The sequence below is a fragment of the Pongo abelii genome, chromosome 15 (genome assembly GCF_028885655.2).
Source record: "Pongo abelii isolate AG06213 chromosome 15, NHGRI_mPonAbe1-v2.0_pri, whole genome shotgun sequence".
NCBI lineage: Eukaryota > Metazoa > Chordata > Mammalia > Primates > Hominidae > Pongo > Pongo abelii.
This window is the reverse complement of record NC_072000.2, coordinates 93,333,585-93,355,296: the sequence shown is the minus strand read 5'-3', so window position 1 is coordinate 93,355,296 and position 21,712 is coordinate 93,333,585. Positions and strand designations below refer to the sequence as shown.

Genomic DNA, 21,712 nt, shown 5'->3' with positions numbered 1-21,712 from the left:
ATGTGTTTAGAAAGTGGAATGTGTTACACCGTGTTAATTATAAAAAATACCTTGTAAATCCTTATCTTTCAGTACAGAATACTAGTCTTCATACAGCACTTGTAGTGGCAGCCTTTAAATCTACTCCTATTTCCCGAAACACTTTCCTAGGATTCCACAATATAGTCTGCCCTCCATAAATAAAAATAGGGACCAGTTAATTTATATCATAACAACTATACCACAAACAACTGCTATGCAGCACTTAGCATTTCACAAGGTTCGACACCTTGATTATTTCATTTGATCTTCAAAATAAACCTGGCTCAGCGTCTATGATCTTGTTTGGAGACCCAAGTTTCAAATGGTAACATATGGAGAATGTGGGTATCGATCCCACTACCTCTCGCATGCTAAGCGAGCGCTCTACCACTTGAGCTAATTCCCCGTGTGATTCTGGTGGTCATCCTATGTAGAAAACAGGAGACTGTTGTGCAGAGGTGAAAAGAGTCTCAGACATTTCTGGAAGGACTAGTATAAGATTGCTTAGAATCCATAGATAATTATGTTCGTTATACAGTAATCTTGTACCTTGTGTTCAGAGCTAAGGACACAAAGACAAATTAAATGCAAACTCTGCCTTCAAGTTCAAAGACTAGCAATTCTGGAGCCAGGAATTTAATGCAGGTCTTACGTTGTAAATCCTTGTCTTTACTGTCTCAGAGCTAAGGTTGGGGCAAGCCTTAGGCAAAATCATCAGGTCTGAGAAATTTGCTCCCACTAAGCACCCTCTTCACTTAAGTTCTTCTTTAACCTTCTCTCTCCTCAAGTACGTAACACCCTCATGCTTCTCAAAGATCTCTCTTAAATTTCCTTTCCAAATTCCCAAATATTATCCCTTCCTCCTCTTCTCACCAAAACTCGGCCTGTGTGGATCTCAGTTCTGCCATGTCTGGTTCGCAGTTATCGAACTCTGGAATTGTTTTCCAACTTTTTGACCATGACCTACGGTAACAGGATCACTTATAGCCCACTGGGCTAAGAGAAAACTTATAGAAAGCGCCTCTTCCCCAGGGAAGTCATAGTCCCACACCAGGTTGCACAACTTGGCCATCAGAGCCCACCCTCACCCCCTTAGCCAAATACTCTTTTACAAGGCACAATCTGCAGAGCGATACAGGGCAGCTTGAGGGGTAAGAAACGTATTTTGCATTGCCATGGGGGCAGGTGGTTGTGTGAGAAACACCGTGGTTACTGTCCATGGTCCTGAACAATCACAGCACGTGAGGACAGTGGCTCTTCTCCCCACTAATTCTTGTTGAATGCTCTTACCTTTCACAGGTTTTCTTTGCTTTATTTTTTTTTCTTGATGAAAAGACTGTTCTTTATACAAACAATGTCACAATGCAAATTGAATCCATGACTTATAAGTCACAATTTGCGAAGGAGAGAGATGGAGAGTGGATTCAGGCAGCCTGGGTTTGAATCCCAGCCCCACCACTTGCTAGTGGGATCTTAGGGGAGCTATTTTGCCTGTCTGGACTTAAGTTTCTTTATCTTTAAGGTAAGGATGAGAGTAATTAATAGCTCATCGGATCGTTTTGAGTATTAAATGAGATGATGCATGCAAAGTGCTTTGAGAGAGTTTTTTGTAGGAAAAAAACAACAATACTTTCCAGAAGCAGTAAAAGTAGCAGTTCTGAATGTAATAATAAATGTAACTTTAAAACTCACATCATGTTTTCCATAGAAAACTTCCTTATCATCAGGAAGTCAAGGATATATATGCTCCTTTTCCACAGGTAGTAGTCAGGGTAAATCAAAAACAGAAACCATACTCATTATTTTAACAGAGAATGTAACATATAAATTCATTAAACAGGTGTTGAAGGGAAGATAAAGTTAAAAGAAAATATTGAAGTAACTCAGAGACAGTAATGGCAGGAAGCAGCTACCAACCCCCAAGGCTGGGTCAACAAAGGGAAGAGGTTGATGTCTTCAGAATCTTAAAGGCTCAAAGGACACCTCTCTGCTGCATGGTGATATTGATACTTAATAGGAATTAATGAGTAGCAATAGCTTGGTAAACCATCAGTCTACTTGATCAAGAAAGAATTGCCTTGTATGAGGCTCAAAATACTATCTCCTCTATATTATGCAATGTGTCTGATAGTATAGCACCCCAATTAACATAAGAAAACTGTTTAAAAAATTATTCAAAAGCTGGAACATGGCAAAGAATATTGCATGTCCTTTAATATCATATTGGAGCATTGTTTAAGAGATACTCCCAAGGATTTTCTAATTTTCTAGAAAAATATCTTTGTTCAATTAAGTATTTATTATTTATTATTAATTAGGGCTTAGACAATGCAAACTTCTATTTTAGCTAGAGAAACATTGGTAAGATGCAAATAATTTTGTTCAATGGAGGTGCACATTATTTATGTCCACTAGGAAATATAGCACCAACGTTTACGGTTTTGTTGGCCTGTATGACATTCACCAGTTTTAAATCTCACTTAACAGGTTTATTGCAACACTCCTTTCCTGACAGACTAAATATGTTTCTAAATATTTTTGGATAGGTATCTTTGAACAGCCTTTACCACCCTGCAGGTTTCTTCCTTTGTGACTTAAATAAGTATTTTACAGATGTTCACTGCATAATTGTATGATAATTATGATTTTTAAAATTACATTCTGACCAGAACTGGAATCAGAGAGAGCACTTTATTTGGCCAAAATCACACAATTGGAAAGTAATGGAGCCAGATTTCTACTCAAGTCTGGCTGACTCCAAAGTCTACATCATGATCTCTTGGTGCCTTCACTCCGTAAAGATCTGTTTTACAGAGAAATTGAACAAGGAATTGCTGCCAATCTCCTGCTAAAGTTTGATAAAGTTGGGAATCAACTGGAGTGATAAGCCAGTTTAAAATACTTGGGTTAGATTTATAGACTGAGACAGATCAGAAAAGGTCAAGGGCTTATGTAAAGCAGTGGAGATCATGAAAATGGTAATGAGAGTCGGAGAAGGATGGCAGTCATGTTGACAAAGATGAATTTTAAGACAAACACCAGGTTCCAGCTATTTGAGACCTGAACTGATAACCAGTGGCAGCGCTAAGCACAGGCAACCCCCCTCTTTCCCTCCCCTGATTTCTTCAGCCTCACCCAGGAGCTCCCAGGCTGGCTTACATGGGCAGGAAATTCTAGGCAGCTCAACCAGGCTCTCTTTGATATTCTTAAGGCACTTCATCAAAGTCAAGTGGAAATGTGCTATTTGGGATTAAAAAGAAACAGCCACTGCTATGCAGGGGGCTAAAGCAAACTCACTGACTGGTTTTATTTGAAATTTTTAGTATCCATAGTTTACCCTCCAGTCAACTTTACAAATACATGAAGATCTTCCAGGTATAAAGCACAGTGGGAAACATTAAAAAAAAGAAAGAAAGAGAGAGAAAGAAAGAAAGAAAGAAAGAAAGAAAGAAAGAAAGAAAGAAAGAAAGAAAGAAAGAAAGAAAGAAAGAACTCTTGGAAGGAACGTTGGAGGCCACGGTGATCAATCTGCCTACTTGCTTATTGGTCAACATTTTTACCAAACTCTTTCTGTGTGCTGGGCCCTGTTCCAACCCTGGAAACAGCAGAGTATAAGAGCAAGAGTCCCTTGCCCTCATGGCCTCATAAACTAGTGGGAGAGACACAATAAAATGATAAATGTGTAATATAATTTCAGGAATGTTTAGTGCCATGAAGAAAGTAGAACAGAATCAGAAAAAGGAGTTATGGTGGCCATGGGAAGCTATTTTAGAGCAGTCAGAAAAGGCTTCACTGAGGAACTGAATGAAGTGATTTGAAAATGTAAGGGAAGGGTACACCTGGCAGAGGCAATAGTGACTTCACAGGCCCTGAAGAGGGAGTGAATCTGGGGTTTGAAGAATAGCAAGGAACCCATCTGGCTAGAGTGGGGGAGAAAGCAAGAAAAGACAAGTTGTTCAGGCAGCCAGAGTCTTGATCATGCCAGGCCTTGTTGGCCCAAGCTAGAGTTTGGATTTTATTCCAGCCATTTCATCCTAGTCCATCTGTTCTGCTCACTTAGCAAATGAGGGCCTTGTGTCTTCCTTACTTATTAAGCAAATACCACCTGGTGACTGTGCACTGTTCTGACCTGGCTATTCTAGAAGGTCTATGAAGATGAGAAAGGAAGGGGACTTGCCCTCGTGGGCCTCAGCATCCAGGCATCTCCTCCAAGGTGCTCCAAGAAACCAAGGGACACTGGTCAGTGGGCCCCAGAGTGCCTGAGCCTCTTCTGCTAATGGTGCCACCATGCATCTGTTGCTCAGTTAGAAACCTCATTTAAGATCAGTCACTGAGTGGTACTGATTGTACATGTTTTTTTTTTGTTTGTTTGTTTGTTTGTTTGTTTGTTTTTGAGACAGAGTCTTGCTCTGTCACCAGGCTGGAGTGCAATGGCATGATCTCTGCTCACTGCAACTTCTGCCTCCTGGGTTTCATTCTCCTGCCTCAGCCTCCCAAGTAGCTTGGATTACAGGTGCACACCACCACACCCAGCTAATTTTTGTATTTTTAATAGAGATGGGGTTTCACCATATTGGCCAGGCTGATCTTGAACTCCTGATCTCAAGTGATCCGCCCGCCTCAGCCTCCCAAAGTACATGGGTTTCAGATGTGAGCCTCCACTCCCGGCTAATTGTGCATCTTAAATAGGCCCCCAGTATATCCTGGCCTCCTTCATTACCAATGCTTAAACGGTGTTACCATTTCAGACCTGGACCATGGCAGTGGCTTCCAGGGCTCATCCCACCTACAATCCAGCTTCCACTCTGAGGCCTGATAAATCTTTCTAACACACAAGTCCAATCACATCTCCCATACATGGAATATTTAGTGACCTCACCCAGGATTCTTGAAAGCCCAGGTTCATGAAAGCCCAGATTCCTGTAGGTCCTTCACCTCTTGGCCTCAGGCCTTGAGTTGATACCCAACCTCTCCCCAGACTCTTGTTCTGCAGCCACACTGGACTCTTGCCATTTCCTAATGTACTGTGCTCTTGTCCAGGCCGTTCCCTCTTCCTGGAATGCCCACATGGTTGATGGCTGGTTGAACTCCTGCTCATCCTTCATGACCCAATGCCAAATGACCTCTCCTCCTTGAAGTCTCCTGCTTTCTCTCTGGGCAGAGTTAGTCACTTTCTAAAATCTTGTCCATAGTGCATATTTATATTACATTATATTACAGTCTCCATTTATTTACTTCTGACTCCTCTTGTACATAGCAAGTCTTTGTTTTTTGTGGATTTTTTGTTTTTTGTTTTTTGAGACAGAGTCTCGCTCTGTCGCCCAGGCTGGAGTGTAGTGGCATGATCTGGGCTCACTGCAACCTCTGCCTCCTGGGTTCAAGCAATTCTCCTGCCTCAGCCTCCTGAGTAGCTGGGATTATAGACACGCACCACCACACCCAGCTAATTTTTGTATTTTAAGCAGAGATGGAGTTTCGCCATGTTGGCCAGGCTGGTCTCGAACTCCTGACCACAAGTGATTCCCCCCGCCTCAGCCTCCCAAAGTGCTGGGATTATAGGTGTGAGCCACTGCATCCGGCCTATAGCAAGTGTTTGAATAGGAAGATATCTAATTTATATTTGTATCACCAGGTGCACAGTAGGTGTTATTAGTTTAATGAATAAATTTGGTGTTTCCCAAACTGTTTTTCAGACTGTTTATAGGGGTATTAATAAAGTTTTCCATGTATGTAAGTTTAGCAAAAAAGGGCTTAAACATAATTAATTTGGTAATACTTTTTTCATATTTATTTATTTATTTCTAATTTTTTTTATTATACTTTAAGTTCTAGGGTTCATGTGCACAACGTGCAGGTTTGTTACATATGTATACATGTGCCATGTTGGTGTGCTGCACCCATTAACTCGTCATTTACATTAGGTATGTCTCCTAATGCTATCCCTCCCCCCTCCCCCAACCCCCAACAGGCCCCGTTGTGTGATGTTCCCCACCCTGTGTCGAAGTGTTCTCATTGTTCAATTCCCACCTATGAGTGAGAACATGTGGTGTTTGGTTTTCTGTCCTTGCGATAGTTTGCTCAGAATGATGGTTTCCAGCTTCATCCATGTCCCTACAAAGGACATGAACTCATCCTTTTATATGGCTGCATAGTATTCCATGGTGTATATGTGCCACATTTTCTTAATCCAGTCTATCATTGATGGACATTTGGGTTGGTTCCAAGTCTTTACTATTGTGAATAGTGCCACAATAAATATACATGTTCATGTGTCTTTATAGCAGCATGATTTATAATCCTTTGGGTATATACCCAGTAATGGGATTGCTGGGCCAAATGGTATTTCTAGTTCTAGATCCTTGAGGAATTGCCACACTGTCTTTCACAATGGTTGAACTAGTTTACAGTCCCACCAACAGTGTAAAAGTATTCCTATTTCTCCACATCCTCTCCAGCACCTGTTGTTTCCTGACTTTTTAATGATCGCCATTCTAACTGGTGTGAGATGATATCTCATTGTGGTTTTGATTTGCATTTCTCTGATGGCCAGTGATCATGTGTCTATTGGCTGCATAAATGTCTTCTTTTGAGAAGTGTCTGTTCATATCCTTTGCCCACTTTTTGATGGGGTTGTTTGATTATTTTCTTGTAAATTTGGTTAAGTTCTTTGTAGATTCTGGATATTAACCCTTTGTCAGATGGGTAGATTTTAAAAATTTTCTCCCATTCTCTAGGTTGCCTGTTCACTCTGATGGTAGTTTCTTTTGCTGTGCAGAAGCTCTTTAGTTTAATTAGATCCCATTTGTCTATTTTGGCTTTTGTTACCATTGCTTTTGGTGTTTTAGTCATGAAGTCCTTGCCCATGTCTATGTCCTGAATGGTATTGTGTAGTACAAGCCCATTTATATTTAAAAAATTAGATATCCATTTACATGTAGAAAGTGTTTTGAAAGGGCAGATGGGAACCTGTTAACAGTATCATCTCTAGGAAGTGAGGTTTAGGGATTAAGAAGAGAGGGAAAGAGAATTTTCACTTTTTCTCTTCTATCATCCTATACTATTTGATTCTTTAAAAAGTCAGTACATTTAATACTTTTAAATAATTAATTTTAAAAGTAATGAAATACATGGTAGCCTTTAAAAAAAAAAAACACTAGCAACCCTATGCTAAAAATGTAGAAAATAGGGATCCCATGTATCTATGTGGAAGGTAGAAGCTCTATCCTGCTTTTACTATCACAGGACCCTTTTGGAAAACTCGACCTTCCCCAGCCTTCATGGGAGAAAGACCTCCCAGGTGAAGAGGCCTCCAAAGAGGGCTGTCTTGGCCCATTTCTCAAACAAAGAGCTCTGAGTTGATGTGGTGCAGGGCCATGGAGAAAACTACTTGTGGGATTGAGGTTTGGGGTCAGAGGAGCATCTGTGAAGCTGGTAAGTAAAAGTTTCCATTCACAGAGACAACAAATATGTGTCAGGTACTGTGCTAGACGCTGGCTGAACAGAGCCTGGCTGTCCCTCAGAGGTAGCCTCTGCTGACTCCTGGCCAGGTTCCCCAAGGAGATAAAGTAGACTTCTTTTCTCTGTTCTGTTTAGTGTCCCAATTATTCCCTTCACCGCTGGAGAACTGCTCCTCCCCTATTCCACATATTCTGGTGGGACAGCCAATCTTAGTGTCCCTCCACCCCTGGTCACGGGCTGGACAAATGACTCAATGTCATCCAGTCATGCTAGCTCACATCCTATTCCCTGTGATTGCTTCAAGGGGTGGGTATGGGACCCAAGAGATCTAAATGGAGTCTTTCTGAGGGTTTGATGGATAGAAGCTAAGAGAGAAAAGTTGCTCTTCCATTTGGATCTTAAACTGAAAGTCTTTTCTTGTAGTTTTGTTCTCAAATTGTAAGCCATTTTCCCTGTTTTGTGAAGGGATCCTATCCAAGGCAGGAGAGGATGAGGCCAATATACAAATAGAAGAAGACACAGTAGAGTCAATATACAGAGAAAGCTGCAGTGATAGAGACTTGGAACATCACTTGAATTCCTGGATACAGCCACATCTGAAGCCAATTTTATCTTAGGAATTCACTTTTGTAAGCCAACAACTTCCTACACTTGCAGCCTAAAAAGTCGCAATGCGAAATAGCTTTACTCTGGGAAATGGGAGACCTGGGATCTTTTCTTAACTGCCTGGATCCTTAGTTCTTCTCTACAGGCCTCACTTCCCATATCTGAAAAACATGATGACAGACCATCTGCCACCTCAGTTCTGTGATTCTACACACTATACAAGAGCAATTGTTTGACTGCTGGGTCCATGCTCTTTCCCTGAACAGATGCTGCTGCTCCTCCAATAGGTATGATTATCTCCAGGGACTAGTATCTTCCTTCCCCCTGACTCTGCAGCCTCAAAATCCTGGGCTCAAGTGATCCTCCTTCCTCGGCCTCCTGAGTAGCTGGGACCACAGGTACATGCCATCATGCCCAGCTAATTTTTAGTTTTTTGTAGAGATGGGAGTCTCAATATGTTGCCCAGGCTGGTCTCAAACTCCTGGGCTCAAGCAATCCTCCTGCCTCTGCCTCCCAAAGTGCTGGGATTATAGGTGTGAGCCACTATGCCCGGCCTCCCTCCTGTTTTAAAGGGATGTTTTGCACACAAGGAAGCCAGGGAGTGGCTGCACTTGGGAAGCGAGCCTGAGTGGCTGGAAGAGTCCTTGCTCAGGAGCTCACTTTGTTGGAGCCTTGGAATTTAATACTGTTCCCTATATTAGGGAAACCACATTTGGCTCAAGGCCTCTTGCAGGTGGCTGGGACCTGGAGGGCTAAGAATAGCTTAGGGTTGGATTGAATAGGTGATGGAGGCGGGGTACACGGAGGATGGGAGTCGTCAGAAATTTCCTCACTGATAGCGCCAGTGGATGGGCACAGCCCAGTGTTAAGAATAGAGAAAGGAACTAATCCCTCATTTGCCTGTTCAGCTCAGTTCTGTGCTGGATGTTTAATTCTACCTTCTTATTAATCAACACTAGAGGTATTGTATCCACAGTATATACATAAATAAACCAAGATTCCGGAAGGTAAAGGAACTTGTCCAAAGTCACGCAACTTGTAAGTGACAAAGCCGTGACTCAACCAGGCTGGCATGACCCCCAAAGCCTCCTAATGGCGTGACCTCAGCCACAAGAGCATAAGTGTGATCTTTTAAAAGCCCAGGGTGGAGGTGGGAGGAGAGACAGACATGACTTCAATGTGGGAGGAATTGGGTGCCTATGGGACCAAACCTCGGAGACACAGAGGGAAAGTCCAGTGGCCAGAGCTGGGGCTTGGACTCAGCTGGTCCACCAGTGAGGTGGCCACAGTGAGCCCCAGGCTCCCTTGATGGGGCCCAGGCTGGCCTCTGGGCACTCAACGGTGAGCACACCTCGAGTCCCAACCTTTCTGAAGCTCACAGTTTAGGGTGTCAAAGGATATCCCACAAATAATCACCCAAGAAAATAATTACACACTGCAGTGAGGGTCATGACCATATGTAAGAGGGACACCTTATCTATGGGTGGGAGGACAGGGGCCGGGGAAAGGGGAGCCTTCCTCAAATGTATTGCTTCCTTACAGCTGCTACAACAAAGTACTACAAATGCAGCAGCTTAAAACAACACAAGCTTATTCTCTTTCAGTTCTGGAGGTCAGAAGACCAAAGTAGGTCTCACTGAGCTAAAATCAAGGTCTCGGCAGGGCTGCATGTCTTCTGGAGGCTGTAAAGAAAAGTCTGTTCCTTGCCTTTTCCAGCTATTAGAGGCCACTTGCATTAGCTCATGGCCTCCTTGCATCTTCAAAGCCGGCAACCCACTGCTTTGACCTCTGCTTCCATTGCTACATCTTCTCCAACTCTAACATTCCCGCCTTTACCTTATAAGAACCCTTGTGACTGGGCTCACCCAGGTCATCTAGGAACATCTCCCCATCTCAAGATCCTTACCTTAATCAGACCTGCAAAGTCCCTTTTGTCATGCCAGGTAACATATTCATGAGTTTGGGGGATTAGGACATGGACATCTTTGGGGGCCTACCATACCAAGGAAGTAACCTCTAAAGCATAAACAGGAGAAGAGCAAGTTCATTGAGCACAGTAAGCGAAGGAGGGTGGGAGAACATTCCAGAAGGGGAAACAGCAGGAACAAGGGTCCTGAGGTGGGAGGGAGGGTGGTGAGCTGGAGGACTTTGAAGAAGGCTGGTGTGTCCAGAGTGCAGAGGGCAGGGAGTGGGGAGTGGAGAGAGGGGAACATGAGCGAGTGGGCTGGGATGGAGAGCAGGGCTTCCATGGCCTTGGTCTTTCTCAAAGAACAGTTGGGGTGCAATCAGATGTGTCTTTTGGACACACAGAGCCAGGAGTGGACACAGAGGTCCCTTTAAATGGGTGAGAGACTGGAAGCCACTTGAGCCATGGCTTAACAACTCCCGGCCCTTTCACGTACCACACGTGAATTTTCATGTGAACCTTGCCCAGAAGCTTTGATGCTAATTTTTAAATGGAAAATTCCAAACATATACAAAAGTAGAAATAAAGGTTTACCGAAGGCCCTTGGATCTATCTCCCAGCTACAACAGCTGCTTAATTCATGGCGTGTCTCAGAGCATCTATTTTCCACCATGCCAGCGTTATTTTGAAGCAAATCTCAGGTATCCTATTATTTTATCCAAATTCATTTCAGCTTGTATCTGTATATGCATAAGGACTCCTTAAGAATAAATAAATGTCTGAGAGTTAATAAGTCACTGTAGAGGCTCAGTACATAGTTGTGGAAGGAGTGAATGAATGATTATGTATTTTGACAGACTTACAGCAAGAATATTTCTTTCCCATTTTGTTCCAGATTTCAAAGCACTTTCCATGTCAAAATCTGCATCCCTTCCATGCAGAGGACTTCTCTTCTTGTGTCTGCCATGCATAGTCTGGCCCCATCTGGCGCCTTCTTCCGCCAAGCTCTCAGCATGCCTGCTGCGGGTTGCAGGGGCCTGGGGGAAATGCATCCAATTTTCCAGAGGGGGCAATAAGGCCCCTGCTCCTGCCCAGCTCACAGACTGGCAGAAACCCCTGAGAAGTGTTCCATTTAGTCAGTCTCTGGGCATTAGGGGACAAGGCCTTTTAGAAATAACAAAAGATGTTCTTGCAACCCACATGCTGACACAGCTCATGTCAAGGACACCTGCAGTTAGGCTTTCTCCTTTCCAAATTCCTCTGCATTGCTGGGTATGAGGGTGGGGGGTGGAGAGGCCTCTAATTATACCTTTCTTACAGTCTTTTGCTTCTGTGACTATTTTGAGGAGGAACAGAATGATGTTGACATCCCTCCTCTAAAATGAAGACATTCCTCAATGGTCTCTTCTCTGTTCCTCTCTCCAGAAAAGCCTTCTTCGTCTAGTGATGTTCCGTTCTCCTTATATATTGCTATGCAACCAAACCCCTAAATGTAGTGGCTTAAATAACAATCATCTTATTAGTTCATAAGATATTGGCAGTTTGGACAGGGCTCAGTGGGGGCATTTCTGCTCCATCTGCCATTCAACTAGTACCTGGTTTGTCCCGGAGGGCCCAAGTAGGTTTCATCCACATGTCTGGGGCTTGGTGGGCCCAGGTGGACCCCACTCTTTCCATGTAGTCTCAGGGCCTCTCATTTGGTCTCTCCAGCAAAATAGTCAGATGTCCTACGTCATAACTCAGGACTCCAAAATCACATGATCCCAGAGACAAACTAGGAGCTGCCATCCCTGCAGACCTGGAAACTGGCACAGCATTACTATTCTACTATTATTCTATTGGTCAAGGCAGTCAAGAATCTGACCCAGAATCAAGGGATAAGGACACAGACCCATCTCTCAAGGGGAGGAATGTCAAAGAATGAGTGGCCACCTTTAATCCTCCACAGGTGAGGAGAAGAGTGTAGATCCTTTGTGATCCCAAGAAAATGCAGTGACCCAACTTGTAGGAGCTGCCCCAGGAGAGCTTTGAATGGAAGCACAATTTTCAGCATTCTGAGACCAAACTGCAGTCCTGTTATAGGGAAGTCCCTTAAGTGCTTATTGACCTTTCTCATCCACTGCCTTGGAAGGTAAGAGCAAAAATTACTAAAGGCAGAGACAGAGTTAAAATAATAAATTGTGGATGCTCCCGAAGCTAAAAACAATGCCTTTGCTGGCTTCTAAAGAAAAAACTCTAGGGTTGGGTAATGGCTCACACATCTAATCCCAGCACGTTAGGGGACAGAGGTGGGAGGATCGCTTAAGCCCAGGAGTTTGAGGGTGCAGTGAGCTATGATGCTGCCACTGCACTCTAGCCTGGATGACAGAGCAAGACCCTGCCTCTACAAAACATAAATAAATAAAATTAAAAGCAAATCTGGTGAATCAAGTTGATTAGAATCAAGAGCCCAGGCTAACTCCTAACTCCGTTGAAAGTGCTTCCATAGAATTGACCAGGGTATCACTTCTGTCTCTCTTTGACCTGAGCTCTGCCTCTAAAGCCCCAGCAATGGAGGGGAAGAGCTTTGTGAGCAGGCAGGCCTGGGCTGGAACCCTGGCCTTCTAGCATGGACTTCCACGGTATGAGCTTGGGCAAGTCATTTAACATTTCACCATGTGAAATGTAAATGTGAAATGGGAATTAAAAATACCCCCAATAAGTTTCATGAGAATTTAAAACTGAGCATAAAGCATTTAATTCAGTGTCTAACAGGTGCAGAAGTATTAATTTAGGTCTCTTATTTCTCTCCTCTTTCTTTAACTTACTGATATGGTTTGGCTGTGTCCCCACCCAAATCTTATCTTGAGTTTGTAGCTCCCATAATCCCCACGTGTCATGGGAGGGACCTGGTGGGAGGTAATTGAATCAGGGGCAAGTCTTTCCCATGCTGTTCTCGTGATAGTGAATAAGTCTTATGAGATCTGATGATTTTATAAAGGGCAGTTCCCCTACACATGCTCTCTCGCCTGCCAGCATGTAAGACATGACTTTGCTTCTCCTTCACCTTCCTCCATGATTGTGAGGCCTCCCCAGACATGTGGAATTATGAGTCCATTAAACCTCCTTTTTTTTTTTTTTTAATAAATCCCTCAGTCTCAGTGCCTCCCAGTTTCAAGCGATTCTCCTACTTCAGCCTCCCAAGTAGCTAGGATTACAGGCAGGCATGCACCACCATGCCCAGCTAATTTTTTGTATTTTTAGTAGAGACAGGGTTTCACTACATTGGCCAGGCTGGTCTCAAACTCCTGACCTCAGGAGATCCGCCCGCCTCGGCCCCACAAAGTGCTGGGATTACAGGTGTGAGCCACCTTGCCCAGCCTATTGTTCTCTTTTCCTCTTCCCTCTGCCTTCTCTTTTTTTCTCTTCCTCATGCTTCTTCTCTCCTCTTCTTCACTTCTCACTCTTTCATTTGTAATAAATAAACTATTACTTTAATGGCAAGAACCACAGTTACTTTTGCACCAACCTAATACTCCCCTATGCAAACTCTGCTCGAGGAAAAGTGGCATTTGCTTCTCCCTAAATCTCCTTTATGCTTTCGAGTCTCCCCACATTTCTTCAATGTCCTGTTTTCCTGGAGCACCCTTCACCTTCCCAGATCTAAAACCTCAGGGTCCTTCCTAGTTTCCATGCTATTTCCTCTTAATATCTCCTGCTCATCTCAATTGGAAATCACATCTCTTCCTGTGAACACCCGTAGTTCTGGTCCTTTTGCTAATTGGAGGCAGAAAAAGAGCTTCACAGCCCAGGGGTCAGGAGACATGGATTATATTCCTGGCTCTGCCATTAAATAGCTATGTGACTTCAGGCAAGTCACTTACCCTCTGTGGTTTTATATTTTCCATCTATAAATTAAGATCAAGAAACTAGATAATTCTCTAATTAGGGTTCTTTCTGCTTCAAGTGACAAAAATGTTTCTCGAATTATCTTAAATGAAAAATAGAATCTGGCCAGGTGCTGTGCTGCATGCCTATAATCCCAGTGCATTTTGGGAGGCTGAGGCAGGAGGATCTCTTGACCCCAGGAATTCAAGATCAGCCTGGGCAACATGGCGAGAACCCGTCTCTACAAAAAAATACAAAAATAAGCCAGGGACGGTGACATGCCCCTGTAGTCCTGGCTACTTGGGAAGCTGAAGTGGGAGGATTGCTTGAGCCAGCAGGCAGAGGTTGCAGTGAGCCGAGACAGCATCACTGCACTCCAGCCTGGGCAACAGTAAGAACCTGCCTCAAAAGAGAGAGACAGAGAAAGAGAGAGAAAGATAGAATTTATTGCATTATATAATTCAAAAGTTCAAGGTTAGAGTCAAGGTCAGTTGGATCCAGAAGTGCAAATTACCAATAGTATTTCCACCTCTTGCTCTTTTCCTTCTATGTTAACTTTAAAGTTTTGCCCATCACTGTCAATGATGCCCATCCATAACTCCACATCTTCATTCTACAAGATTGGCAATAAAAATAACTAGCTTCTTTCCCAATAATGACAGCAAAACCCCCTATGATGACTCTCATTAGGTTTTGATGGGACACAAGCTCATCCCTGAAGCAATCACAGTGACCAGAAGAGTAAATATTCTGATTTGTGTGGACTTCATACTTACCCATCTCTGGAGTTAGGGTATGGCCAGCCCCACCAAAACACAATGGCTGAGAGTGAAGGGATAGTTCTCTAAACAAAGATCTGGGTATTGCTATCAGAGGAACGGGCAATGGAAGGCGAGAACATGAAAATTGATGTCAGCTATAGTCCACCCCTTGAGTGCTCTTCTCTCGTGCACGTCTCCTCCCATAAACCCACTTTCAAAAGTACCCAGCCAAACATCATGCAACCGATCCAGGTGCAACACTAAACTCAGTAATCTCAGTCTCCAAAGGGACACAACACAAAGTCTTGTCTAGTTACTGTACCCACTGCAAACCCAGGCTTTCTTCATGATGTGTATTCTTCTCCATCAGATTGAGTGTGGCTCTTCATGATCTGCAGCCATTGAGTAGATGATATTTGACCATCAACCAGCTTACCCAATATATATGAGTGGAGAAAAAACCAGGATATTTGCTCTGGAAACATTTGTTTGAAAAAGAGAAACAACATGGTATAGTCCATGGCATATACCACATCCTTTTGGAGAGGGAGAGCAAAGCTCCCTGGCTTGGCTGTAGGATGAGTTCCTGGACTAGCCAATCCAGTTTTCTTAGGTTTTGTTCTCCTTGATGCCCTCCATAGACAGGAGAGATGGACATTGGGATCATTTCACTTCTGGGAATTTCGTTCTTTTGCAGCTGATTTTCTGTTAGTGTAAATTCAGGTATATCAGTTAGAAATGTGCTCATCCACAAGTAACAGAATAATATCTGGCTAGCAGTAGTTTAAATAAGCATGTTTCTTATTCCCACATAATAATATATCTAGAGGTAAGCAGTCACCAGCACTAAATTGGTGACTCAATGACATCAAGGGCCAATGAACGGTGATTCGATTGGCCTTTTCCAATAGATGAAATGCTGCAGCTTCAGCTGTTGTATCTGCATTTGAGGAGGAAGAAGATTGAAGAGCCTGCTGTAGTGCCTCTGTTTCTTTCTTTCTTTCTTTCTTTCTTTCTTTTTTTTTTTTGGTATGTTTTTAGAGACAAGGTCTTGCTCCATCACCCAGGCTGGAGTGCAGTGGCATGATCATAGCTCACTGCAGCCTCAAAAGTCCTGGGCTCAAGCGATCCTTCTGCCTCAGCCTCCTGAGTAGCTGGGACTACTGGTGCACACCACCATGCCCAGCTAATTAAAAACTTTTTATAGAGACAGGTTCTCACTATGTTGCCCAGGCTGGTTTTAAACTCCTGGGCTCAGGCAATTCTCTCCCTCTGGCCTCTGAAAGCACTGGGATTACAGGCATGAGCCACCATGCCAGCATATCTGTCCCTTTTATCACGAAATACAAAGGTCCTCCCAGGAAGGTTCAGAGACTTCCAATTAGATCTCATTGTTATAAGCCCACTGCTAGCTGGAAAGGAGGATGATGAAGCTAGCGTTTTGCCCATCGTTCCCTAAAGAAGAATTGAGATTTTATTAGCAAGGAAAGCCTGAAAATTGCCTTAGGGAGTAAGAGTGGGATGTGAGGGGTGGCATGGTTTTCCAAAGGAAAGTTCGGAGTTAATTATCTACCCGAGGGGAAGGAGAAGGGATGCCAGGCAGGGAAGAACAACAGATTGCTATTGCAACCCCAAATGGGCTATTTCTGGCTCAAAATGTATCTGTCTCTAAGGGGGAAATTTGTCTTTGAGCTTAAATAAAGTAATAATAATAATGTCTCAGAAGAGTTTTGGAAAGTGAAGTCAATGACAACTTATTTTTTAAAACAACACCTTCCTGAAATAATAGACCATGACAACTTAACGATTTTATCAGCAATTTCAGAAAGGATGGAAAATGAGACTTTATGCATGCTGACGTGTGCCTTGTCTTCTCTAGCATAAGGTAATAGTTCTCATGAGGACACCAAGGAAGGAGGGCCGCCATCCACCAGCCCCTTCCGTCTTCCCAGCATTGGAGGTGCTAGAGTTCTCTTTCTAATTTACATAAGCCCTGCAGCTACATGGCCCAGAGTCTCTGCCATCCCCACTCCCACGCCCATCCTGTAGTTAATATCACTGGGCCCAAGGCTAAGAAGGCTTAGAAGAGATTTTTAGATGAGTCATTGGAAGCAAAGTTACATTATTTCCAGGCTGGATTAGTTGGCTCACCCAACCAACGTAAGCCTAAAGGCCCACTTAGAGCCCACAGCCGGGGCCACTGAGTGGTGATTCTGGGGTGTCTCTGGCAAGGGGAAGCCAGCAGAGTGGGCAGCAGCACAAAGTGGGTTGCAATTCTAGGACAGAAGAGCATTCCAGGGAGTGCAGAGAAAGTGCTGCTGTTCCAAGCATGCCCCAAGGGAATGAATCTAATAGAAGAGACATCTTTACTGGAAACCGAGTTAATTTTTGAAGCCACAGCTAAAATAGGCATTCCCTCTTCTCCTTTCTCATCATCCCCACCCCCATCTAACCTGAACTAGCAAGAGAAGTGATTAGAAGCAGGTCTGCTAGGCAAAACAGAATGAACCTACTTAACAATAATGACCCCATCCATTCTGTAAAAGAGCACATGGCTGTGTCTTTGACTGTTGGTTCAATGAGAAAAAAAATGCATCAACAGAAGAATGTCACTCAGGCAATTTCTAGATCCCAGGCCCTTTAAATGTATCACCCCACAGAGCTGGAATAGGAATCCTTTTTGGGTTTATCCTCAGGATTTTAATGTTTTCTATTTTTAACCTTTAGAAGAGAAGATGAGACCCTGCAAACTAAAAGGAGCCATTATCCTTGCTAAAGTAATTTAAGCTCTGGGAAAGAGAGTCCAATTTAGCTTTTTAGGGTTTTTTGTTGTTGTTAATTCTTTGCAAATTAGAGCAAGTGATGGAAAGAAGAGTTGAGAAGCTGGAGAAATGGATCTGTGGGTGCAAGAAATAGGGCTAGATATGCCAATGGGGCTCCTTCAAATCATACATCACGACATCTTCCTACCCCCAACTGCCCCAGCCTGGACTGCAGAATATGCTTCTGGTCACTCCTCTCTTTAACCCACCCTCTAGGATTCTGTCTGCATTCTTTTTCTACACTTAGGTGTCATCACTTCATTCCTGTGCTTAAAAGCCACAGTTAATGCCACGCTGTCTTCAGAAATAAACGCAAACACTAAGGCAATGATACATGAGGCCTTCCAGCCTGTCTCCTGGCTCCAGCCTCTTTTTCCAAGTCATCTCTGTTCTTAGCAGCCAGCAGCCAACAGCCATTGCCTGGCACAGCACCTGCTACACATTCGGTTATATTTGTCCTGCAAATGTTTAACTAGCTGTACCAGTCATTATCTCCTGTATATGACATGCACTTACGCTTCTCCAGAGTTTGTACATTCAAGTCATTCCCTTTGCCAGAAGCAGTCTTTCCCATTCTATTTGCTTGGGGAATAGGTCCTTATTCCTAATTCTTCTATTTAAATGTCGCCTCTTTTCCGTAGCCTCCCCTAACACTCCCTCTATCCACCCACATACCCCAGGCAGAATTATTTTGGGTTACCATTCCATTTTATGCATTCCTCTGCTGTAGCAGCTCCTGGATTGTGTATTTATACACTGATATGTTATAAAGAGATAATTGGGTTCCTAAGAAAATTTATCTTATCAGAATGGAATTTAAAACCAGTTGATTCAGTGAGAGATAAAAGGGGTTGAGGTTAGGGCATTTGAGGCTCACAATAACAAAGTTAGTTTTCCTGCAGGAATTTCAATAATAAAGGTGCTTTGTAGCTATCAGAGTATTTAATTGCAAGCTAAAAAGATCAAATTACTTTATCAAGAAAGACAAACATCTCATTGCTTCACAAGCCACACACCCCCGAGCCTTCTCAACCTCAATCATCTTTGGCCTTGACCTTGCAAACTTTGCTGGCATCACAATTCATAATGCAAGTAAACTAAAGGACACAGCATGAACAAGTGTTCAAAGAAAGCATCGCTCATGCCACTGTGAGACCTGGTGCTTTGTTCCCACTAACTGTCATCCTGCTCATCAGGGCCTAATCCCTAGTGACAAGCCTGTAGTGATCAATGGCAATCAGAGTAATGCAAATTGTGTTTGCTTATTTATTGACCTTATGGTCAATATCCAATTTAATTAAGAAAATCCTTTCTGGTGGGGCACAGTGGCTCACACCTGTAATCCCAGCACTTGAGAAGCTGAGGCAGGAGGATTGCTTAAGGCCAGGAGTTCAAGGTCAGCCTGGGCAACATACAGAAACTCTGTCACTACACATAAAAAATAATCAATTAAAGTTTTAATTACATCCTGTATGCTGATGGTTCTCAAACTTGGATCTTCAACCCAGAGCTGGTCCTCCACACTCTAGACTTCTACATCCAACCTTCTTGACCTTTCCACCTGAAGCTCAAGATTCATCTATTCAAAACTGAACTCTTGATTCTATACCCTCCCCCGTAAACTACTTCTCCCTAGTAGCCTTCTCTCTAGGTAAATACTTCTGTTATTCACAAGGTTGTGGAGGCCAGAAGCCTGGGAGTCTTTCTCCATTCATCTCCCTCCCTCATCTTCCATTTCCAAATCTCAAAACTGTTTCTTGAGTCCATCCCCATACACATCACCCAAGTCCAAGCCATGATCATCTTTCAAGTGGACCATGGCACGAGTCCCTCAATTCATCAGAGGTGGAGTGAGCTTCCTCGGATCCACTTGAATTTTCAAGTGGGACAGGGAAGGAGATCGTGGAAACAGGGAAATGGTTCATCATACATTCATCACCGACCCAAGGAAGTCAGAGACTCTAATGCATTCCTAGACCAAATGGAATTATCACTTGGATTTCCCCCTGCTTTTTGTGATTTGTGATGTGACCATTTCTTGTTAGCACACATATGGTTAGAGTTGAGAATACTTTGTGAAATGTTAGTATTGGAAAACACTTTGAGATCTGTATGATGGGTCTATAATAATACCTGTGTCACAGAGTTTTTGGGAGAAGGAGATGAGGTAATTCACATAAAGGGTTTAGCATAGTTCTCAATAAATATTCGTATTTTATTTTATTTTTTTTTTTGGGCAATTAATATAAAAGTTTATTAATGGGATATTTTACATTCTTCAGTTCATCCTACGTCTTTGAAACCTGGTATATATTTTACACATACGGCACATCCTAATTCAGATTAGGCACATTTCAAGTGCTCAATAGCAGCACGTTGCTAGTGGCTATCAATCATACTGAGCATCACGACTCGAAACAATCATAAAAAAATCAAGTACAAAAAGAATCTCATCTAACTGGAAAACAGGAAACTCATATTTACTGAACATCTATTAGGTGACAGCCACTGGGCTCTCATGTCATTTACTCCTCACCACAATTCTGCCACATAGATACTATTTTTTTTAATTTATTATTATTATACTTTAGGTTTTAGGGTACGTATGCGCAATGTGCAGGTAAGTTACATATGTATACATGTGCCATGCTGGTGCGCTGCACCCACCAACTCGTCATCCAGCATTAGGTATATCTCCCAGTGCTATCCCTCCCCCCTCCCCCCACCCCACAACAGTCCCCGAAGTGTGATGTTCCCCTTCCTGTGTCCATGTGTTCCCATTGTTCAATTCCCACCTATGAGTGAGAATATGCGGTGTTTGGTTTTTTGTTCTTGCGATAGTTTACTGAGAATGATGATTTCCAATTTCATCCACGTCCCTACAAAGGACATGAACTCATCATTTTTTATGGCTGCATAGTATTCCATGGTGTGTATGTGCCACATTTTCTTAATCCAGTCTATCATTGTTGGACATTTGGGTTGGTTCCAAGTCTTTGCTATTGTGAATAATGCCGCAATAAACATACGTGTGCATGTGTCTTTATAGCAGCATGATTTATAGTCCTTTGGGTATATACCCAGTAATGGGATGGCTGGGTCAAATGGAATTTCTAGTTCTAGATCCCTGAGGAATCGCCACACTGACTTCCACAAGGGTTGAACTAGTTTACAGTCCCACCAACAGTGTAAAAGTGTTCCTATTTCTCCACATCCTCTCCAGCACCTGTTGTTTCCTGACTTTTTAATGATTGCCATTCTAGCTGGTGTGAGATGGTATCTCATTGTGGTTTTGATTTACATTTCTCTGATGGCCAGTGATGGTGAGCATTTTTTCATGTGTTTTTTGGCTGCATAAATGTCTTCTTTTGAGAAGTGTCTGTTCATGTCCTTTGCCCACTTTTTGATGGGATTGTTTGTTTTTTTCTCGTAAATTTGTTGGAGTTCATTGTAGATTCTGGATATTAGCCCTTTGTCAGATGAGTAGGTTGAGAAAATTTTCTCCCATTTTGTAGGTTGCCTGTTCACTCTGATGGTAGTTTCTTTTGCTGTGCAGAAGCTCTTTAGTTTAATTAGATCCCATTTGTCAATTTTGGCTTTTGTTGCCATTGCTTTTGATGTTTTAGACATGAAGTCCTTACCCATGCCTATGTCCTGAATGGTAATGCCTAGGTTTTCTTCTAGGGTTTTTATGGTTTTAGGTCTAACATTTAAGTCTTTAATCCATCTTGAATTGATTTTTGTATAAGGTGTAAGGAAGGGATCCAGTTTCAGCTTTCTACATATGGCTAGCCAGTTTTCCCAGCACCATTTATTAAATAGGGAATCCTTTCCCCATTGCTTGTTTTTGTCAGGTTTGTCAAAGATCAAATACTTGTAGATATGTGGCATTATTTCTGACGGCTCTGTTCTGTTCCATTGTTCTATATCTCTGTTTTGGTACCAGTAACATGCTGTTTTGGTTACTGTAGCCTTGTAGTATAGTTTGAAGTCAGGTAGTGTGATGCCACCAGCTTTGTTCTTTTGGCTTAGGATTGACTTGGTGATGCGGGCTCTTTTTTGGTTCCATATGAACTTTAAAGTAGTTTTTTCCAATTCTGTGAAGAAAGTCATTGGTAGCTTGATGGGGATGGCATTGAATCTGTAAATTACCTCAGGCAGTATGGCCATTCTCACGATATTGATTCTTCCTACCCATGAGCATGGAATGTTCTTCCATTTGTTTGTATCCTCTTTTATTTCCTTGAGCAGTGGTTTGTAGTTCTCCTTGA

General features: G+C 42.9%; 1 non-coding gene across 1 annotated transcript; it reads right to left on the bottom strand.

The window, feature by feature from the left end:
* Positions 1-354: 354 nt before the first annotated feature.
* On the bottom strand, positions 355-427 carry TRNAA-AGC (transfer RNA alanine (anticodon AGC)). Its single transcript has one exon. It is a non-coding gene; the product is annotated as a tRNA-Ala (tRNA).
* Positions 428-21,712: the final 21,285 nt, after the last annotated feature.